The following is a 21,232-nucleotide window of genomic DNA, read 5'->3' as shown; positions in this document are numbered from 1 at the left end:
CACACTCCCGGGCCATTTATACTTCTTATACTAGTATTTTAGGAGGACAGCCCGGGCGCCGCCGAGGGAAACCACTGACGTAACAGCTCGAGCGCGGAGTGCGCTTCCCAGAGCCCGGCGGGTTCCACACTTTGTAACGTCTCGGGGAGAGCCTGCAACAGTTGCCGGGACCCCGGGTATCGACGTGGGGAAACTGAGGTGCCCGGCCAGCGCGGCAGTGTCTACCTGAAGGTGGAGCCAGAATTCAGTTGCAGTCAAGAGTTCTGGAATGCAAGGGTTTAAGGCTCTTGTTTCTCTCGGGACTCAGAGGCATCAATAAAACCCAGAAGAGCTAGAAGATTGGAGATGCACTCCTGGTCTGTAGGCCTGAAGGGAGATCTCCTTGTTTGCCTCCGATCTAGTTACTTTTATGTCTTGTTTTCTAGCAACACTATGAAGGGGTTTCCAAGGAAATTGACAGCATACGTATTTCTTCTTATCCTCCTATTTTTTGAGTGATCGCCAAACAACTCTTCCACTTGTTTCTTACATATAAGCAATTCCCTAGGATAAGTTTGGCATACTCCATCCGAACCTACTGAAGAAAAAAAAGAAAGAAAAAGAAAAACAGACATTGTGAGCATTTTTCCCATGACTGAATTAAAGAGTGTATTTTATGCTAGGCTTTAGATGACATCTCCAAGTCTATGTCTGTTCATAAATGATTTGACTTTTAATGTATTCAATGTTAATGAAGCAAGTGCAGACTGTCTATAATGTCTATAACCAAGACATTAAAATTCATCACCGATGCCGGGCGGTGGTGGCGCACGCCTTTAATCCCAACACTCGGGAGACAGAGGCAGGCGGATCTCTGTGAGTTCAAGGCCAGCCTGGTCTCCAAAACGAGTTCCAGGAAAGGCGCAAAGCTACACAGAGAAACCCTGTCTTGAAAAAAAAAAAAAATTCATCACCAAGCAGAATATTTTATTATGTATTTTATTATGTTCAGGCTCAGAAGACACTACTTTAAACTGTGACACTTGGTGCCGCATTGCTCAGTGCCTTGAAGGAAGGAAACTGCAAAGGCCTCAGAAGCCAGGTATCTCTGAGCTGCGGTCCTTCCTGCAGGCCTGGTTTGCCCTCCAAAGCAAAGCCAACTCCAAGAAACCAAAATTCCTCTTCTGCAAGGTGAGTGGTAGAAACTAGAATGCTCTCCCTCAGGCCAACCATAAAACCTGGGAAGATCATGTCTCCTTCCCCCTCCTCCCTTGAAGCCCCTCATTCTAGGACATTCTGCCTCATAAACCTCGGGAAGAAGGAATGTTAGGGAGAGGCGGAGAATGTGGCCTGCCCACTAAGCCTCTCACATCCACATACCTGAGTCGAGTTTTCCCGGGGTTGGGGGGCGGGGGTCTTTCAGGCTTAGTCTCTGACAAGCTCCTGTGTCACAGAAGACATTGGCTAAAGGCATTCATCACGCTTTCCTCTAGTCAGCCTGCTTTATGCGAGTGTTGGTCGTGCCCCTTATGGTGGGTTTGGAGAGGTGTCACACCTTTCCGCTCCTACAACTTTCCAAACATATTCCAGGAGGGTCCAGTCTATCCTCTGTTACCTACCATTGCCTCTCCTGGTGTGCAGCTAGAGGTGGAGGTGGGAAGTGAAGACACGCCTCTGTGCTAAAAAAAAAAAGTAGTTAAGAGAGTATGATGTGTTACACTCTTCAGCCACTTCAGCATAGGTGGAATGCAGGCTATATACAGAGACAGCGATGAATACCTAGGACTGAGGACTGAGTCTCATTTTGAAGGGCCTGATAGCAACGCTAATTAGCTGTTTCAGTTGTTTGGGGTTATACACAGTGGAGAAAACAACCAATCCAGATGTACATGGGGATTTGAAAAATATTGGGGTACAACTGATGGAATGAAGCATGACAGTTTCAGGTGGCAACTCAGTTTGCACTGAGGACTAATTAGTCTATTTGGGGATTGTCTGTGAGGGGATTTCCAGAGATTGATAAATAAATGAGTCCGAGTACATTCAGTGGGGAATGTTCACCTTCAGTGTGTGTAATTACCATTCAGGGACCTGGAGAGGATGAAACTAGAAAAGAATGTACTCATCTCCCAGAACACCTCTTCTCCTACTGTCCTTTGCCGTGAGAATTCCAGGCTTCCTGGACTCCAGGACCATACCCCCCCCCCCCCCCCCCCCCCCCCCCCCCCGGCCCTCAGCCTCTAACTGTAGGTTGTAGCATGGGCTGGTTCCCTTCCCTAGCATGGGTCGTGGCTTTTGAAATTAGACTGAGCTGTGCCACCCTCTCTCAGGTTCCCCAGCTTGCAGGAGAGCCCTGCACAGAACTCTCGTACTGTAGTGAGTCAACCTCTCCTTTGTCCTTTCCATTTTCAACTGGGCCTGAAGACATCAAGATTCAGCTCACTTCTGTTTGTGGCCCAGCCACAGCCTTTAGTTACAGCTTGATTGTTATACACGGGGAACCAGGCAGTAGGCTGCTACCACCAATGTTACCACCACCACCATTGTCTACCTAAAGTATGAAATCTAGATGGTATACAGCACCTTTAGCAGGACACTTGTGCCGACCCGCTCCATACTACTCCTTGTCATATATTTCTCTGGCTACCCTTCCCAGCCAGGCACTCTGTAAAACTGCCTATTGGGAGATTTTTCCGAGACTCCATTGATGTACAACCTCCTCTGACACACCAGTTTGATCAGACCATCAGAATACCTTTTCTAAAAGATGCAGCACCAGGATGCTTAAAAGCCACCACAGCATTGACCTACAGTACTGGGCCCTATTCATGATTCTGCTATTCACTAACAGGGTGCTCCTTGCAAGTTGCAGAGTGTCCCTGAGCTACAGTTTCTTCATCTGTACAATGGGTTCCCTTGTACCTATTCTTGAAAGGCTTTGGTGCAGATTGAATGAAATATATACAGATAGTGCTAAGCTTGACACCTGGTCCATAGCTTCTGTTAGTAAATTAGAGCCTTTAGTATTAAGCAATTGTGATTAATTTCAGTTTTCCTCACCTAATGCATACAGTACTATTTGGCACATGGTACATGTTCAATAAATACTCATGTCATTTAAAGGAATGAAAATTCTGCCATATCAAAAGAGATTCAAGATCTTACATTTTATAAGTGCAGTATGTTCCCATTCCTAACAAACAGATTTAACTCAAGGGTAAATTTTAAGATTTAATGTGTTTGCTTTATGGTAAGCTACTTTGAATGCTTGTTTCCTGGGCATAACCATACCTGAATTCGATAACATCCGTTAAGTGACCATTAACTCATAAAAATGGGGTCAACACAATATATTCCTAAATTCGTCTTAGAGTACTTGTATATAGTGGTGCACTGCATGGTGAGGTTTGGGGAAATGATTGGACCTCATAGACAACGGTAGTCATGGCAGCATATTGTACAGTGACATTTTAGCCGCGTTACTGTAAGTTTACCCTGTGATACTCGCCCAATAACAAAATGGTGTGATGGTAATAGATAATGTGTAGGCTTGTGGGGGCATGTGCCTGTGTTTGCGCATGTTTGTGGAGGCCAGAGGACAATGTTGGGTACCATTCCTGTGGCGGTTTGAATGAGAATGGCTCCCATAGGGTCACATGTTTGAATGCTTGGAAGGCCTGTTGGGGAAGGATTAGGAGGTGTGGCCTTTATGGAGGAGGCGTGTCACTGGGGGTGGACTCTGAAGGGATTAGAGTCATCCCAGTGTGCCTCTCTGCCTTCAGCTTGGGTATCAAGATGTAAGCACTCCACTGTTTCTGCCTCCGTGCCTTCACCTGGCCATCCTGGACTCCAGCCCTCTGGAACTGTAAGAAACCCGGTTAAACGCTTTCTTTTGTAATCTGCCCTGTAAGTCTGCCTCTCTAGGCTTCCCCAGTGCTGGGATGACAAGTGTATACCAGCATGCCTTGCTTTGGTTAGATGTTTTCTGGGTATGAACTGAGGGTCTCATCTTTGCAAGACAAGACCTTTTCCAGCTGAGCCATCTTCCCAGCCCACAATGTCTGTGGCATTGATATCTGAGTGGAATAAGAAACCAATACTTATTAGCAAGAGCTTCAAGAGTACTTTTAAAGTAAATCTCTTTTATTTGACTTCTAAGTGGCATTTGATAGTGTCTATGTTATAACAGTCTTTAGCTGTATATTTGGTTTGAAAGCAGTAGTTCTCAAGCTGGGCAGCGAACACCTTTAATTCCAGCACTCAAAAGGCAGAGGCAGGCAGATCTCTGAATTCGAGTCCAGCCTGGTCTACAGAACAAGTTCCAGGAAACCTAGGGCTACACAAAGAAACCCTGTCTCGAAAACAAGACAAAACAAACAAAAGCAGTGTTTCTCAACCTGTGGGTGGTGACCCCCACACAGGTCACGAATCAGATATTTACATTTTGATTCATAACAGTAGCAAAATTATAGTTTTGAAGTAGCAGTGAGATAATGTTACGGTTGGGGTCACCACAACATGAGAAACTGTATTAAAGGCAGCATTAGGAAGATTGAGAACCACTATATTAAAGTCTACTTTTATAAGTTATTTTCATAGTTCATATAATAGTTAAACACCAGGAACAACTGTTTTGATTTTTTGTTCTGTTTAAAAAATCTCAACTATGTTCATTAGTGCAGTTTATGAATTAATTGTTGGATATCCTATAGTCATGACAGTCTACACAGATGGCTATTCTTATGTAGTGATTTACATAGAACACAGTAAGTACAACTCCAATTTTGTTTTTAGAACAAGAACTTCTCCAAACCAATATCCTCTTTCATGGAGTATTAAAGAGATGAAATATCAGTTGTCCATATATAGTTGAAAGGATTTTTCAGGTAGCATAAGGCCTGGAGAGAACAACCTTAATATACAATCCCTTACATAAAGAAGAATGCATATTCATAACCGATAGATGCCTATAAGCTGAACAGTGAATGAATGAGTCACGGTGATCATGGTTACATGGTGATCTCGCAGGGAAGGAGAAATAGAAGAGATCTCGTGGGTGGTGTGGGGAGAGGTGGAGATGGGAACATGAGGGATCAGGTTGGAGAGTGGATGAGTGGGGGGAGTACTGAGAGAGGACTGGAAAGTGTGAGGGGAGGGTTTCGGGGTCAGATAGAAACCTGGTGCAAGAGAAACTCCCAGGAATCTACAAGGATGACCCCACCTAAGACTTCTAGAAAGGTGGATGTGTAGCCTGAACTGGCCATCTCCTGTGACCGAAAAGGAGGGATTGGGACACTGGCCTAGCCACACAACCTTTGGCATATAGTCCGTCCTGCCTATGGGAAGTGTGGGGGTTGGAAGGTGGTAACGGTAGTTGTGAAGATTGTGGGAGTGGCCAAAGAATGACTGGTCCAGACTCAGACCCAGACCACGAGACTGAGCTACCACCCCTGACACTACCTGGAGGGCCAGGACCCAGAGGTAGGATGGCCCAGAGGTCTAAGATAGAACCAAACACGATTGGAGAAAAAAGAAAGTATCAACATAATGATGCCTAACGATATTCCGCTATACTCATAGGTTGTTGACTACCCCAATTGTCATCAGAGAGGCTTCATCCAGTAACTGAGGGAAACAGATACAGAGGCCCACAGCCAAACATCAGGCTGAGCTCCTGCTGAAGAGAGGGAGGAAGGATTGTATGAGCAGGGTGGGGTGGGGTGGGTTGTCAAGGACATCACAAAGAAACCCACAGAAACAACTAACCTGGGCTCATAGGAGCTCACAGAATCTGGACTGACAGCCAGAGAGCCTGCATGGGATGGACCTAGGCCCTCTACATATGTGTGACAGTTGTGTAGCTTGATCTGCTTGGGGGACTCCTAGCAGAAAGAGCAGGGGCTGTACCTAATGCTTTTGCTGGCTTTTAGGAACCTATTCTTCATACTGGGTTGCCTTGCCCAGCCTGAATACACGGGGAGGGGCTTAGTTCTACCTCAGCTTCCTATGCCAGGCTTTGTTGACACCCATGGGAGACCTGCCCCTTTCTGAACAGAGGCAGAGGAGGAGGAGTGGATTGGGGGGGGGGGGGGGACAGGGAGGGGGTATGGAGGGAGATGAGGGAGAGGAAACTGTGGTCAAGATGTAAAATAAATGAATAAATTTAATTAATAAAAACAAGAAATTACATGATGAGCTGTAGTCTTTACCATTTGTTTTCCCATTCCTAACAAAGTTGTAGTTTCTATGCAGAGTTTTTTTACAGACAACTCAATGCTCGGTAATGATCATCGGAATTCCTGGTTTGTTTTCAAATGCAGGACGAAGCACTCAGCCTCATCTGTTCCATTAATGGCTTTTACATATGCAGAATAACACAAAACATTCCAGAATAATCAGAGCTTTGTATAAGTATATTATGAAGGCAATAAATTCCATTTCCTTCCAAGAAGCCTACGACTGCCAATACAGGGTGGTTCCTTATTTTCAGGGAAAAACCAAACCATGAAATTCCACTGAAAAGAAATAGAGAAGTTAGCACGGCCTTCTCCTTTACACCCTAAAAACACAATCGAAAGAAGAGGTCAGATGAGTGAAATGTACACACATACACACACACACACACACACACACACACACACACACACACACACACCACCCTAAGAGACCAGATGTGTGAACCCTCTGATGTTCTGGCACATCTCTTACTTGTAAAACACATCATGGCAGCAACAACAAGCCCACACTCTTCACATGGTCTGTCTGTTTTTACTGTAATATTTGGTCTCTCTCCTCTTGGGAGATACAGATTAATGTTTCCATTGTACTCTAAATATTGTTAATGCGATCATATTTTATTCTTGACACTCAAACCCAAGACTTTTAATTTATCTTCTTTCTTATGTATAAAAGTTTCTAATCCATTTTTTAAATTCATTTTAAGTTAACTTATTTGTGTGTGTGTGTGTGTGTGTGTGTGTGTGTGTGTGTGTGTTTGTAGTTTAGAGCACACCTGTAGTTCTTTCTTTCCTTCCATCAGATAGCTTCTGGGTATGGAACTCAGGGCATCCAGCTTGGTGGAAACCTTCTTTACCTGCTGAGCCAACTCAGTAGCCCAAAATATCCACTTTTAAAATAAAGTCAGCATTTGAATTATCATCAGTGGCCTTGATTTTGTTGCTTTATTTTAAAACTGCATAATTTGGGTCCACAGCTGGCCCAGATTTCTAGAGCCAGAATCCTCTGGTTTCAAGTTCATGCCCATTTGACAGAAGTAAACACCCAATTCAATGATATTTTTGCGCTGGAAAGTCAGACAGAAGGTTAGGATGATGTTTGAGAATGATCGGTAGATGTAAGAAGACCTGCTAGCTATGATGAAAGCTCACATCTGTTTTGACTAACACAGCATTTATTCTTTAATTTCTGCAAACTTGTTCTATCATTATTTTATACTTTGTGGGTCACACTTACTTTGTTTTCATTTTTAATATGGAATACACTATTTAGGCAAGTAAATCCCAGCGGGAATTTTATGATCATCAGTAGCCTAATGTTTTTTTAAAGTAGAGGCAGGGGGAAGTCACATTATTTTTTGTCTCAAAGTACATTTCAGGCTGGGAATAAGAAGGTTGGTTCACTAGTTGAATGCGTTTATTGCTCTTCACAGAGGTCCTAAGTTCAGTTCCCAGCACCCACCTCACATCAGGTGGCTCACAACTGCCTGTAACCTCAACTCTAGAGGATATTACACCCCTTCTGGCCTCCACAGGCACCTATACACATTTGCATACATATACACAAGCACACACACACACACATATAAATCAAAATAGAAAAACATTTCGAGGAAGTATTAAATAATGTGACTTCATACTACCTAAGTTAACTGTATTTCTGCTATGAATTGTAGCCTCTCTTCTCCACACTGTATCAGAAACCTCATCCACGTTTTCATTTTACCCTGTATTTCAATGCCATTGCATACTGAACTGAACACTGACTGCATATTTAACTCTAATGGCTTTTGTGTCCTTGTGGATAATGGAAGCTACTGACTGTTATAATTTATTTAAAAACGGCGGAAGGCGACCTTGGCGGGTTGGAGCCAAGGGGCCCCAGAAAGTCACGTGGAGGGTTTACTGGGGAGACAAGAGCTGAGGAAGAAGAGAAGGGGCAGACAAGGGGACAGAGACCCGTAGGGACAAGAGAGGTAGAAGAGAAAGAGACAGGAGGTGGACAAGGCCCTCCTTCTATAAGGGAACTCAGGAAATGTGCATAGGGGGTGCTCTTAGTGGCTGCAGCTGAGGCATATCCTGTCAGGACCCTAAGGACAGGCCAGTACAGATGCCTGAATGCTAACACTGACTATGCGTCATAACTGAAGTTGTTACTTCCCTTCAGTTTTTTTCTCCTCCCTCAAAATTATCATCATAACATCAGTTTACAGTACAGTTTTGTCACTTGTAACAAGTCTACATACAAGACAGCTTGAATTAACTTGTCAGGTATAGCTTGGACAAACTAGAGTAGATAATGTTCTACTGTCTAGATTTAATATTCTGCCTATTTATATTCATTGCTTAATACACCTTTATTTCAGAAAAGAAAGAGACTTGTTTTGCAACAAGAGATCTTTCCTTAGCCTCCAAGTGCTGGAGTTAGAGATATGTGCCACCTGGCTGTCAAGCATGTGTTACGTGATTGTTCGTTGGCCCATGTTCCTTTCTTAGATTGCTTTATGGGACTAGCCCAAGTATGGTATACTAAGCCGAACTGGAATGAGTATATTGAGTTGGAGGGCAGGAAAGGATAAAGTAGTGGCTTAATTTCTTGACCTCACCACAAGAATATCTTCCGTACTTCACAAATAGAAGCCCTGTGTGGTTTTCAGGTAAGGACCCAATGCATTTTCACAACAGGAGAGACACTGTAGCTTGAGTGGACAAGAGAGATGGTTCACTAAGTATAGAGATTGCTAGACAAGCCTGAGAACCTAAGTTTCAATTGTTAGCAACCAAGTAAATGACTAGGCCCAGTGGTGCACAGCTATAACCACAGCCCTGGGTGGCAATGGGGTTCAGAAGCAGGTGGTCTTTGAGCTCAGGACTGGGCTATCTTGCCGCTCCAGTGTCGGGTTCAGTGAAAGACCCTGTAAAAATAGTGATAATAAGGGGGAGAATGATCCAAGAGAGACCAAACATCAGACACCCACACACACCACACACACAATTCAGTTTGAGGGAGAAGCATGAAAGAGAAACGTTAACTAGTTTCACATCACTCAGAGCATTCTAACAGAAGTGGAACCAACCACCCAGCCTCATCTGTTCCATTAGAACCCCAAATGACCTGTGTTATCTTGTCAAGGGGGATTCTTGAAGAAGGTGGAAGGCTGTATGACCAACTCTTTCTGTTTTCCTGGAATTTGACCCGTTGTAAAACTGCAAGTCTCACGTCTGGGAAACCCCAGTCATAGTTGGGCTAAATGATCTCTGTGTTTTCTTTTTTCAAGTCTTAAGCAAAGTCTGGAGGCCTGAGGAAGTCTGTTTTCTTTACCTCCTGGTGGGTTTTCTTTCCTCAGCCGCCTTGGGACTTTATTTCTTTCTCTTGTCTACTTTCGTTTGTTTGAGACAGGGTCTTGCTATGTATCCCTGTCTGGCCTGGAACTCACAGAGATCTGCCTACCCACTGGGATTAAAGGCATGAACCATTATGCTCAGTTCTTGTCTGTTTTCCAAATCTGTTCTCAGCTATTTATGCAAACATAATTTATGTCAGCTTGAAGTTATTCGTTCAAGTGCTATTTGATACCAAATATCAAAGCCATAAAATAAAACAGTGCATCTGCCATGTTTCCAGATATAACCACAGCTTAGGGCTCAAGGGACCTGTACCAAACTTTAATAAGGTGACAAATTTAATTCTATCCTACAGGTTAGGTTAGAACAAAAATTTGTGGATATGTTATATGTCTTCAATTAAAAAGTCACAAGAGAATTTGTCTGTAAAGAGCAAAAAGTCAAAAAAAGTATGCTTTGCTCTTTCAATATTAATTTACTGCTTATTCATTTCTTTATTGCTTTATTAATGCTCTAGAGAGGAAATACAGCCATGTGCAACTTAACAACAAGACTTGTTTTAAGAAATGTGCTTTGCTGAGCAATTTCATTATTGTGCCAACATCATGGAGCCACTAAAATGGCTACGGCCACTAAGAGGTATGGCCTTCCGGGATCCTCATCGGACTTATGACCTAAGGTGAGCTAAAGCATCACCATGTGGCACCAGGCACAGGTTTAATAGGAAGGTATAAGCTGTGGGCATGATGGTACACAGCTCTAATCCCAGGCCTTGGAAGGCCTGGACAGGAGGGATGCTGGAAACTTGAGACCTTCCTGAACTACATAACAAATCCCCACAACCACAGCTGTATAGTGAGGCACAGTTTTGTTTTGTTTGTTTGTTTTAAGTATGGGAAAGAAACTCAGAACCTTAAGCAAACTGTGTTTCACAGAACTGGAGATTGCCATTTTAATCTTGTTCATAAAATACTTCAATTCCAAAAGTTTACAGAGGGAAAACACAACAGTAAGTTCAGAATAAAGTGGATATGTTGTGATTTTAATTGTGATTAACAGGAGTGCTATGGCATTAAGTAAATAGGCAAAATTGGTGTCCAAACTCTGGACATCAAGAGAGGGGAAGAAACAGTCTTCCCCAGGAAAAGAGCATACCAATTAATTATCCAACACCAATGGTCAGCCCTGAACACATGCATATAAATAACATTAAATGGACTGAGCATGTTTTATTTATATATTTAGGATTACACACAGACAGACAGACAGACACACACACACACACACACACACACACACACACACACACACACACCAAAAAGAGGCCATGAATTTGAAAGAGGGCAGGTAGGTATATGGGAGAGTTTGGGGGAAGAAAGAAAAAGGGACAATGATGTAACTATTATATAATCTTGAAAAATTATATATATATATATATATATATATATATACATTATATATAATTTTGGCTAGCAAGAAAAGCAATTTAAAGCGCCTTCCAAAGTATATATATTATTTCATTCATGTTCCTAAGTTAATATGTTCCAAAATACCAAACACACTAAGTGCCCAGTAAAAATAAATACATAGATATTTAAAACTTGAACATAGTCATGGCCCTACTGCAGCCAAGGTCCGTGGTGATGTCCACGCCTCCTATTATTATCGAGGACCATTTGGATGCCTGGGGTCTAGGCTGTCACCTGGGGCCATGCTAGTGTCCAAGGGCCACACGGCCACTGCAGCCATGCTGAACTGAGTGGCCTTCACTGCCACCTAGGGTCATAGTGACATCCAGGCCCAGCTGCTGCTGAGATCCATGTCTGATTCAGTGATCCTACCACAGCAGGGGTCTGTGAGGTCCATGGCCCATGTTGCCACCAAAGGCCACATGGAAGCCTGGGGTCTGGATTAAAACCTGTGGCCTTGTTGGAGTCTGAGGGCCACACTGCCACTGTGGCCATACAGATCTGAGTGGCCTTGCTGCCACCCGGGGCCATGGTGACATCTGGGCCAGAGCTGCAGCTGAAGATCATGTCTGGATTTTCAGCAGGGGTCTGTGTTGAAGTCCAAGGAAGGCCTGTGTTGCCACCAAAGGCCACAGAGAAGCCCACTGTCTGGGCCACAACCTGTGGCCTTGCTGATGTCCGAGGGCTGTGCCGCCACCAGAGCCAACCTTATCTGAGTGGCCTCTGCTGCCACCTGGAGCCATGGTGTCATCCAGGCCTGAGCTGCTGCCGAGGGCCGTGTCTGTGGCCTGTGTTACCACAGGGGGCTATAGGAACCTTGCGTGATGAAATCAGAGCTGGCTGCTCTTCACTGGCCCTGGAAAAGCTGGTCCTGCCCACTTTCAGGTCCTGGACCTGGACTGACAGCCAGAGAGCCTGCATGGGATGGACCTAGGCCCTCTACATATGTGTGACAGTTGTGTAGCTTGATCTGCTTGGGGGACTCCTAGCAGAAAGAGCAGGGGCTGTACCTAATGCTTTTGCTGGCTTTTAGGAACCTATTCTTCATACTGGGTTGGCCTGCCCTGACATTTACTCCATCTATGTCCTGCTGGAGCCTGTGAAGAGACTGGTCCTGTGGAACAGTACCCAAAGGCTCTCCGTGACCCAGGGGGACAGCAGGATATCCAAGAAGAGTTTCGGTGAGGGTCCAGTGATGATGGTGTACCAGAAACCAGAGGCCTTGAACCAGACCAGTGACTCATTGCAATGTACATTTGCAAGTAAGGCTGATTGGACAAAAGGGTACACTGTGTGACATACCGTGTCTTTCAGTGCCACTAAGACGAATGAAGAGGTGATGGAGAGGCGGGAAAGATGGAGGATGAAGAGGGTTTTTTGTTCGGTTGGTTTTTGTTTATTTGTTTTGTTTTGCTTTGATTTGTTTTTTTTTTTATTTTCTTTTGGGGGAACACTGAAAGGGTGAGGGGCAGGTATGGGGGGGACTGGAAGATGAACAAAATTGGGGTGCATGAAGTGAAATTCCCAAAGAATCAATAAAGAAATTAGGTTAAAAAATAAACATAAAACATGAACATGGGACTGGAGAGATGGCTCAGTGGTTAAGAGCACTGACTGCTCTTCCAGAGGACCCGAGTTCAAGTCCCAGCACCCACATGGCAGCTCACAACTGTCTGTAATTCCAGTTCCAGGGGACCCGATATCCATGACAAAACACCAACATACATAAAATAAAAATAAATTAAAAAATATATTAAAAAAACATGAACACAAGCATCAAGTTTAGCACTGTACCCCACTCTAAGGATTAATGATATGGAGAACTTATGTATTAGCTTAGTTCATTATTGCCAAGTTCTTGTACAGCAATAGTAATGGTGCTGTTCGAGGCAGCTAATTCTAAAGTTTGGATCGGTACCATGCATACATCTATGGATCGTTCAGAAAATCCCAACATTTACAGAATGAGATCGTCCTACCCTGCAGAACGGAATGAATTGCCAGCATGCCACATCCTCCTATGGAGGTTGAACTTTTACCCAAGTCTTCATCTTTCCACTGGTTGATGGTCCACGGAAACCCCCTCTGAGGCGCTCCGCTTCACAGCACCATGCTCTGACGGTGAAAGTGCGTCCTGTCGGTGTGACCACAGTCTCTTTCTTGGGAACTCTAGTTATCATCTTAATCTCCTCAGTCCCTCAGTCGGTCTCCAGCTCAAGGCTTCTGCTAGTCTTTACTTCTATCTCTCCAACACACCCAGGCCTGGAAATTCTCTCAAAAGGGCTCAACTCATTTAATTCTCAGCCTTCATTGCCACTGGTCTTCATGTTTAGTGTCTTGAACATCGTTGTTTAATATGCATTTGGTTGTTCTAGGTGTAAGGGTAAATGAAGTACCAATCCATCAAAATATCCCCCAAATAACAATAATACAGCTGACAAAAATACAGTCCATTGCTGGCCAGGTGCCTTAGCAGCTGAAGGCACTTGGCCATCATGCATGACAACCTGAGCTCAGAACCCACATGTAGAACTCACTCCCACAAACTGTCCAAGGGAAATAATGAAGAAAGTGAGCCTGGCCCAGGAACTCTTTCACATTACACACAGCAGTAGGATTCACGACTTAAGTAGAGTGTTTCTGCTGTGACCAAATGGTTGATAAAACAGCTCCAGGAAAGGCTGGTTTTGGCTCATGGCTTGACACTTCATCATGGCGGAGAAGGCATGAGCAGGAGCAGCTCTCAGCAGTGGTGGTGGAGTCTAAGGCAGCTTGAAAAGGAAGCATCAGAAAACTGTAAAGCTCATCTCCAGCCTCAGGGTGACCCACTTCTTCCAGCTGGACCTCACTTTGTAAAGGTTCCAGAGCCTTCCAAAACAGTGCCACCAGGTAGGGACCTACTGAACAAACACACAATCTTGTGGGGGATATCAGAAATATTATTCTTTTCTGCATGAAATGATCTATTTTTGTATTTTGCTATAATTTGGATTTGATTTGATTGTGTCTAAGGGTCCACTATAGAAAATATTGAACCCAGTGAGGCCCTACTGAGAGGCATGGACTGTTTAAGAGGCAAGACTAGTAGGAGCTGTTTTTAAAAGTAATTCTTGAAAGAACCGACCTCAACTCCTTTTTTAAAGTTATTTATTTTATTTGTATGTGTGTGTGTGTGGAAAGGCGCAAAGCTGTGTGTGTGTGTGTGTGTGTGTACACACGTGCGTGTGCATGTGCATGTACTCTTAGGGTCCAGAAGAGGGTGTGTACGCCTTGTAGCTGGAATTATCAGCTACTCAGTGTGGGTGCTGGAAACCAAACCCCAGTCCTATGCAAGGGCAGCAAGCCCCCCTAACCACTGAGCCATCTATCCACACCCTGACTTAGTTCTTCAGACAAGAAGTTATTGCAGGAGACAAAACACTTGCCCTTCTCCATTCTGGGTTCCTGTCTTTCCATGTGATCACTCTCAAGGGCATCCCCACATCAAGCCATCTGCCATGAGACCCTGCTAGGGGCAGACTTCTGTCCTCTACAATTATGAGCTAAGTACATTTATTTATAAGCCTCCTAGACTCAAGTATTTTGTTATAGCAAAAAAAAAAGCTAAGACACATTTTAAACAACAGTCATTTATAGTTCACTTATGCTACATGATGTACTTATACTGCTTTCTGTTCCAGATTGTTCATTTATTCTTTAAGAAGGATTTGTTGAGTGCAGTTCGGGAGTCTAGATGCTTGAGCTATGTTCAACACGTGGGCAACAGGAGGATGGAAGAGACAAAACCAACAGTAATTGTGGTATAGACAGATCCTTCCTACACATCCTCATTGCCCTCAAAGAAAATCTCTACCTTTATTTTGAACAAGATCATTATTTAACTTTCTGAGTGACTTTGCATATCATCCTGTTTTTTTTCTTTGTTTTTTAGATTTATTATTTTATGAGTATTTTGCTTACATGGATGTGTATGCACCGTGTGCATGCCTGGTGCCCAAGGAGGCCAGAAGAGGGTATCAGATCCCCTAGAACTTGAGGTATGGATAGTTGTGAGCTGCCATGTGGGTGCTGAGAGTCGAACCCTTGTCCTCTGTAAGAGTAACAAGTGCTCTTAACCACTGAGCCATCTCTCCAGTCTAAGCCTGTTTCTTATATAGTCATGGGGTACCCTGAATGGTGGGAAAGGTTGCTTTTTAATTTAAGTTTTTTAATTTTTGAGAATCTCATATGTGAGTACTACCTTTACATCATTCCCACCACTCTCTGTCCTTCACTTCCTCATTTGTTCCCTAATCCCCTCTCAAAGTATTGATTTTGTTAATTATACATACCTACATGCTTACATACATGAACACAACCAGCTGAGTCGATCTGGTGTTCCTTGTATGGATATGTGTTTAGGGCTGACCATTCGTGATTAGGTCATCTATCAGGGGTTTGTCACAGTATAAGGCAGATTCTCGTTCCCTCAGTAGCCACTAATTGCCTGGACCTCTTCAACTAGGGGTGGGCCCTTGTGAGATTGTCCTATCCATGTTGGGACGGGGACTGGTGTTGTCATTGTGCTGGTCTAATTTAGCCGTCTCTATTGTTAAGATTTCATGGATACAGCATCACTGTCATGTCTAGAGGACCCTATCTCGAAGCAGGTGCCTGGTCCTCTGGATCTGACAGTTTTTCTGCCCCTTCTTCTCTCACAGTCCCTTGGGTATAGGGGCAGGACTGAAGATGTATCCGCTGGGGTGGGGCCCCCTCATCCATTGGGGTGGCCCCCAAGCCAGTTGTTCTCAGCACACTGACTGAGGCTTTCTAGTTTGTTCTTAAACACTCATCACTTCCCGACCCTGGTTTTGTTTGTTTGTTTTGAGTGTCTCGTGCACAGGCTAGCCTCCAACTTTCTATGTAGCCAGGAATGAATATGAGTTCACTGATCCTCCAGCTTCAACTCCCCGAGCGCTGGGATACAGGTGTGCGCCGCCATGTTCTGTTTTGTGCTTTGTTGGGAACTGCGCCCAGGGCTTGGTGGGTGCTTGTCAAGCACTTTGTCAGCGGAGCCACCTCCTCAGTGCTTCCTGACACGGTGTTGTTGACGTGTACAGTGCCTCTTCCTCTTCCCTGGCTAACAAAGACCCCTACTGTGCCAATGGCACCTGCCTTCCCACCCATCTGGAGCCCAAAGGTACTTGGAAAAGGCTTGTCAAGTAAGTAAATCATGGTGAAAATTTCTCAGGTGGAGATGTGCTAAATCTCCCATAAATTGTTCGAAAATGACTGAGGTTAGGAATGTTGGAATACGAAACCCATGAAACCTAAACTTGTGAAAAGGTGAGTAAGTGTTGTAAAACAGAAGGAAGGGAAGGAAGAAGGAAGGGAGCTAACAAACACACATGAGTGCATTTTTCTGACAAGAGGGATCCTAAGTTCCCAAATGTGAATTAACTTCAAAGCAGGTAAGAACATTTTTACAAACTTTATTACAAATATTTGTAGAGGTATTGCTAGATATTTCCACATCCTAAGGACCGTCTCTTCAGGTGCTGTGGGGGAAAGAAGTGCTTGCCAGCATCCTTCTGCTGAACAACAGCCAAGTTACAACAAGCTCGGGTATTCTGGATGTGGGATACCTACAGGACATCCCAACAGGGTGTCTTCAGAACAATAGCGCGCACATCTGATCCGCCTGGAATGAGGACAGTGACACCTGGTGGCATCTTTCAAGAACTGCACTAGATTCATTTCCCATCTCATCATCCCACCCAAACATATGCTTATAGTCACAAACTGCTTTCCCTTTTACGCAGAGCTTTGAAACATTGAGTGAAGACATTAATGGCATCTCTAGAAGCAGAAGCTGCACAACATAAAATTAATAGGTAAAAGGCGGAAGAGAAAAATGTGATATCACTAATGGGCTCAGTGAATATTCTGTAGAATACTATCTTGGTTACTGTCCTATTTCTGTGAAGAGCCATCATGAGCAAGAAAAGTGTTGTAAAAGAGAGCATTTCATTGAGGTTTGCTTACAGTTTTAGGGGGTTAGTCCATGACCATTATGGTTGGAAGCAGATAGACATGGCACTGGAGCAGGAGCTTAGATCCTTATATCCTGATCCACAGGTAACAGGCAGAAAGGGAGAGAGGGAAGGAGGGAAGGAAGGAGGGAGGGAGGGGGGTGGGAGGGAGAGAGAAAGAGAGAGAGAGAGAGAGAGAGAGAGAGAGAGAGAGAGAGAGAGAGAGAGAGAGAGAGAGAGAAGAGAGAGACCCTGGGCCTGGTGTGGGCTTTTGAAACCTAAAGGCCTACCTCCAGTGACACACCTCCTCTAACAAAGCCACACCTCCTAATCCTTCCCAAACAGTTCAACTAACTGCGGACCAAACCTTCAAACATATGAGCTTATGAGGGTCATTCTTATTCAAACCACCACAAATACTTAAGACATTTTGTAAAAGATGTTCAGTGTGGCCTGCCAGATGGCTCAGCTGGTAAAGGTGCTTGTCACCAAGAGTGATGCCCGGAGTTCAGTCCCCCAAACCCACATGGGGAAAGGAGAGGACAGGCTCCAGAAGGTTCTCCTCTGACCACACTCGTGCAATCTCTCTCTCTAGTAAAATAATTTTTTTAAATATTTATTTTTGAGATTATAAGATAATTACATCATTTCTTCCTGCCCTTTCCTCCCTCCAGGCCCTCCCATATGCTTCTCCTTGCTCTCTATTTCAAATTAATGCCCTCTGTTTTCATATGCATCTATGTATGTACAGATGTATTCTGCAATATAATTTGTCCAGTCCATGTAATATTATATGTTTGTGCGTTTTCAGTCCTGACCGCTTGGCTTTGGGTAGCCAAAGCAGCGTGCTCTTCCCCGGGGAAGACTGTGTCTCGCGCTCTCAGCATTCCTCCTTGCCCATAGTTCCTCGTGAAGGGTTGCGGCCTCCTGGTCTTCCCATCCAGGTCAGTGTGTCTGCTGCTGTCATCCTTGTTCAGCTCATGCTTAGGCAGTCATGCTGGTGAGAGCTGCTGGGTGTAACTTCTGACTTTTAAAAAAGAAATAGTACATGTCTTGAAAGAAGACAAAATCTTTTCCCACCCTTTTCCTTTATATTTTTGAAAGCTGTTCCCTGAATAGAGCTTATTAGTTTTAAAAATGCCCGTCCTTTGACTGAGCTAGATCTTAAATTCCATCTGGTGAGTTTTTTCTTTTTTTCTTTTTAATTATCAGAGGAGTTAGGGTGAGGAGGAGAGTGAGATTCTAACTTTAAGATTAGTTGAAGACATGTCAGATAAGAAAGGAAAAAAGGTGACTTAAAACGGGAACTTGAGCCCTGCCTGTTACAAATCCAAGTAGCTGGGCCCAGCTGGTGGGGACTTCAGAGAGCCAAAGACAAGGCTCGAACGCCATTTGTGCCCGAACCTTATGTGAGAGGATAGCATGTAAGTTTCAGGCAGCTTACAGGACAAGACCAGGATATCACAAGGGAGAGCCGAGGTTCTGACGTGGGGTGACCCCCAAAGCTGCCCTGTGGTACTCACATCTTCTCATTAGCCTTAACTGTCATACAGCCACCCAAATGGAACGTGTCCCTGTTCTGCAAGGTCAGGCAGACTTCACAGGAGTGACGACCAGTTTGTGTCCCAGGATACCCATCCGCCTCTGTGGTGCACACTTCCTGCCACACACTGATGGTCTCTTTCCCCCTCCCTCCATCCCCAAGACCCAGACTCTCCCTCCAGTCTGCTCAAAGTCCAAGATGACTGGTGAATCCACATGTCTCTTCACGGGGGAAAATAAGAAGTATTAATAGTAATGTAGAAAGGAAGAGATGTCACCCCAACACTACGTAGAGCGAAGGTGGAGGGCTAGAACCACAATTCATAATGAAACAAAATGGAAAGGACATGACGTCTGTGAGGGTTTGAATAAGAATGGCCCCCATAGGCTCATATATTTGAATGCTTTTCACCAAAGAGTGGCGCCATTTGAAAGGATTAGAAGGGTTAGGATGTGTGGTCTTGTTGGAGGAAGTGTCATTGGGGGTAGGTTTTGAGGTTTCAAAAGCCCATGTCAGGCCCAGTCTCTCTGTCTCTGTCATCTCTCCCTCTCTCTTTCTCTGCCTTCAGATCAGGATGTAGCTTTCAGCCACTGCTCCAATGACATGTGTGCTGCCATGCTCCCTGCCACAATGATAGTGGACAAACCTCTGAAACCGTCAGCAAGCGCTCCCAATGAAATGCTTTCTTTTATAAGAGTTGCCTTGGTCATGGCCTGTTGTTTTGCATTCGATACAGTCGCTGCACCTTAAGCAACTGCTGTCCCAACCCACAATTGCAACTCCACAGCTACCAACAGCACTTCAGCTGCTGGGGTCGCAGCCAGGCAGGAAATCTGTTCCTGAGGAATTCTGTTCCCTCAGGCACTCGCTCTATCATGGCTAGTAAGGAAACTTTATCTCAACCGCTATTCTTCTATACAACTTGGGATGCAAAGGTTGAGATGAAATCCTGCTAGCTCAGAGAGGCTGAATAGCAAAAAGCTAACCTCTCCTTGCTTAAGTATCCCGAAAAAAGGGCCATCCTTCTGCTCAGCCCCCACTTAAGCTATACATGGCTCCTCCCTACCACTTCCTGTCAGCTAGGTGCTGACTCAGCCTCTTGACCCCAGGTTAATTTTGTTTAATCAAACAAACGTAACACGTCTTTGCATCACTAACAAAAGCAGAAGAAACAAATGTAACACACCTTTACACAGTTAAAATAATATTCCACAACGATGGTGTCTATTCACAGCAATAGAAAGTGACTAAGAAAACACATTGGTCAACCCTGCTGGGGTGCAGGAGGAAAGGAGAAATGTTCTACAGCACAGCAGGATTTGTGGTTGACAGTTAATGGGATATTTCAAAACAGATGGCAGGGAGGATTTTAGATATAAATGTTCCCAGCAGAGATATGATGATTGAAATGGTAGACATGCCTGATACCCTGATTCGATCATGACACATTATATACATGTATCGAAATACTACACTATGTGCCAAATACATTCAATTGGTACATGTTAGTTAAAACAAAAAGAAACTGTGTCTTTAAAAATGTCAGGGTCTCTCTACTCTGGCAATGGAGTTCTTTGGTTAGTGCCATAGAGCAGCTGTGCTCTGGGAAGAGCTTGTTCATTCATTGTTCCTGGAGAGTTCACCACTGTCCATTACATTCCTGGCTATCATGGACTCTCAGCTTTCAAATTTCACTGTAGTTTATTTGTGTGAGATCCCATGACAGCTTCCCCAGGAGAGCTTCTTTCTTTCCTTTCTTTCTTTCTTTCTTTCTTTCTTTCTTTCTTTCTTTCTTTTTCTTTCTTTCTTTCTTTCTTTCTTTCCTTCCTTCCTTCCTTCCTTCCTTTCCTTCCTTCCTTCCTTCCTTCCTTCCTTCCTTCCTTCCTTCCTTCCTTCCTTCCTTTCTTTCTTTTTCTTTTTCTTTCTTTTTTTTTGCTATTTCAATATAATTATTAAAAGCTTTTTTCCTCTTAAACTTATTTTGTAATTGGGTAATAAACATTATACTCTCACTGTTCCCATATTCAGTTCCCAAGGGACTGAATTTGGCCAACAACCACATGAACTTGTAAGAGGAATCCAAGCCTCAGGTGAGACTGCAGCGCCCAGACAGCCCCTCAATTTCTGCCTAGAAACACCACAAAGAGAAGATCCTGCTAACACCACACACCTGAATGGATGGAAATGGAAATAAATGAACTTGTGTCAGAACATTGGCCTAGAGGTCATTTGTTACACAGTAACAGAAAAACAGAGACAATGGGCTTGGGTCTGAGCCAATGTTTACTTAATTTTCCTTCAATATTAGGTGTTATTGGTGGTATCACTTTGGATATGAAGCCTGTAGGTTACAAGTGAGGGGATGAGCAGTCTAATAGCCTGGTTCAGTAGCTTTGGGGACACGTTTGGATCAGTATTTGGTATATGATGATCCTTGAAAGATTTGATTTTATAAATTAAAGTAAGTTTAGATGTTTCTTTGAACATTTCAGAGAGGAGAGTGATCTAGCAATGACTTTCTATCTGCACAGGGATTAAAGGATGCCACTCTGCCCATTTGGCTAGGGGCAGAGGTAACACAAAGCAGATGTACTGCACCCAAGTGCTGACAGACACAGCTTTTAGCTGGTGCCATCCTTTCTTGTCTAC

The 21,232-nt window shown here is 44.0% G+C and overlaps 1 long non-coding RNA gene across 1 annotated transcript; it reads left to right on the top strand.

Annotated features, from left to right (window-relative positions):
- Positions 1-56: 56 nt before the first annotated feature.
- LOC128098930 (uncharacterized) lies at positions 57-20,794 on the top strand. Its single transcript, XR_008214392.1, has 2 exons — positions 57-1,170; positions 20,612-20,794. It is a non-coding gene; the product is annotated as an uncharacterized LOC128098930 (long non-coding RNA).
- Positions 20,795-21,232: the final 438 nt, after the last annotated feature.

This window comes from Peromyscus californicus, unplaced genomic scaffold (assembly GCF_007827085.1).
Source record: "Peromyscus californicus insignis strain IS unplaced genomic scaffold, ASM782708v3 Scaffold_6__1_contigs__length_162567912, whole genome shotgun sequence".
Lineage (NCBI taxonomy): Eukaryota > Metazoa > Chordata > Mammalia > Rodentia > Cricetidae > Peromyscus > Peromyscus californicus.
The sequence above is the reverse complement of the archived record's forward strand: the minus strand, read 5'-3'. Positions and strand labels throughout refer to the sequence as shown.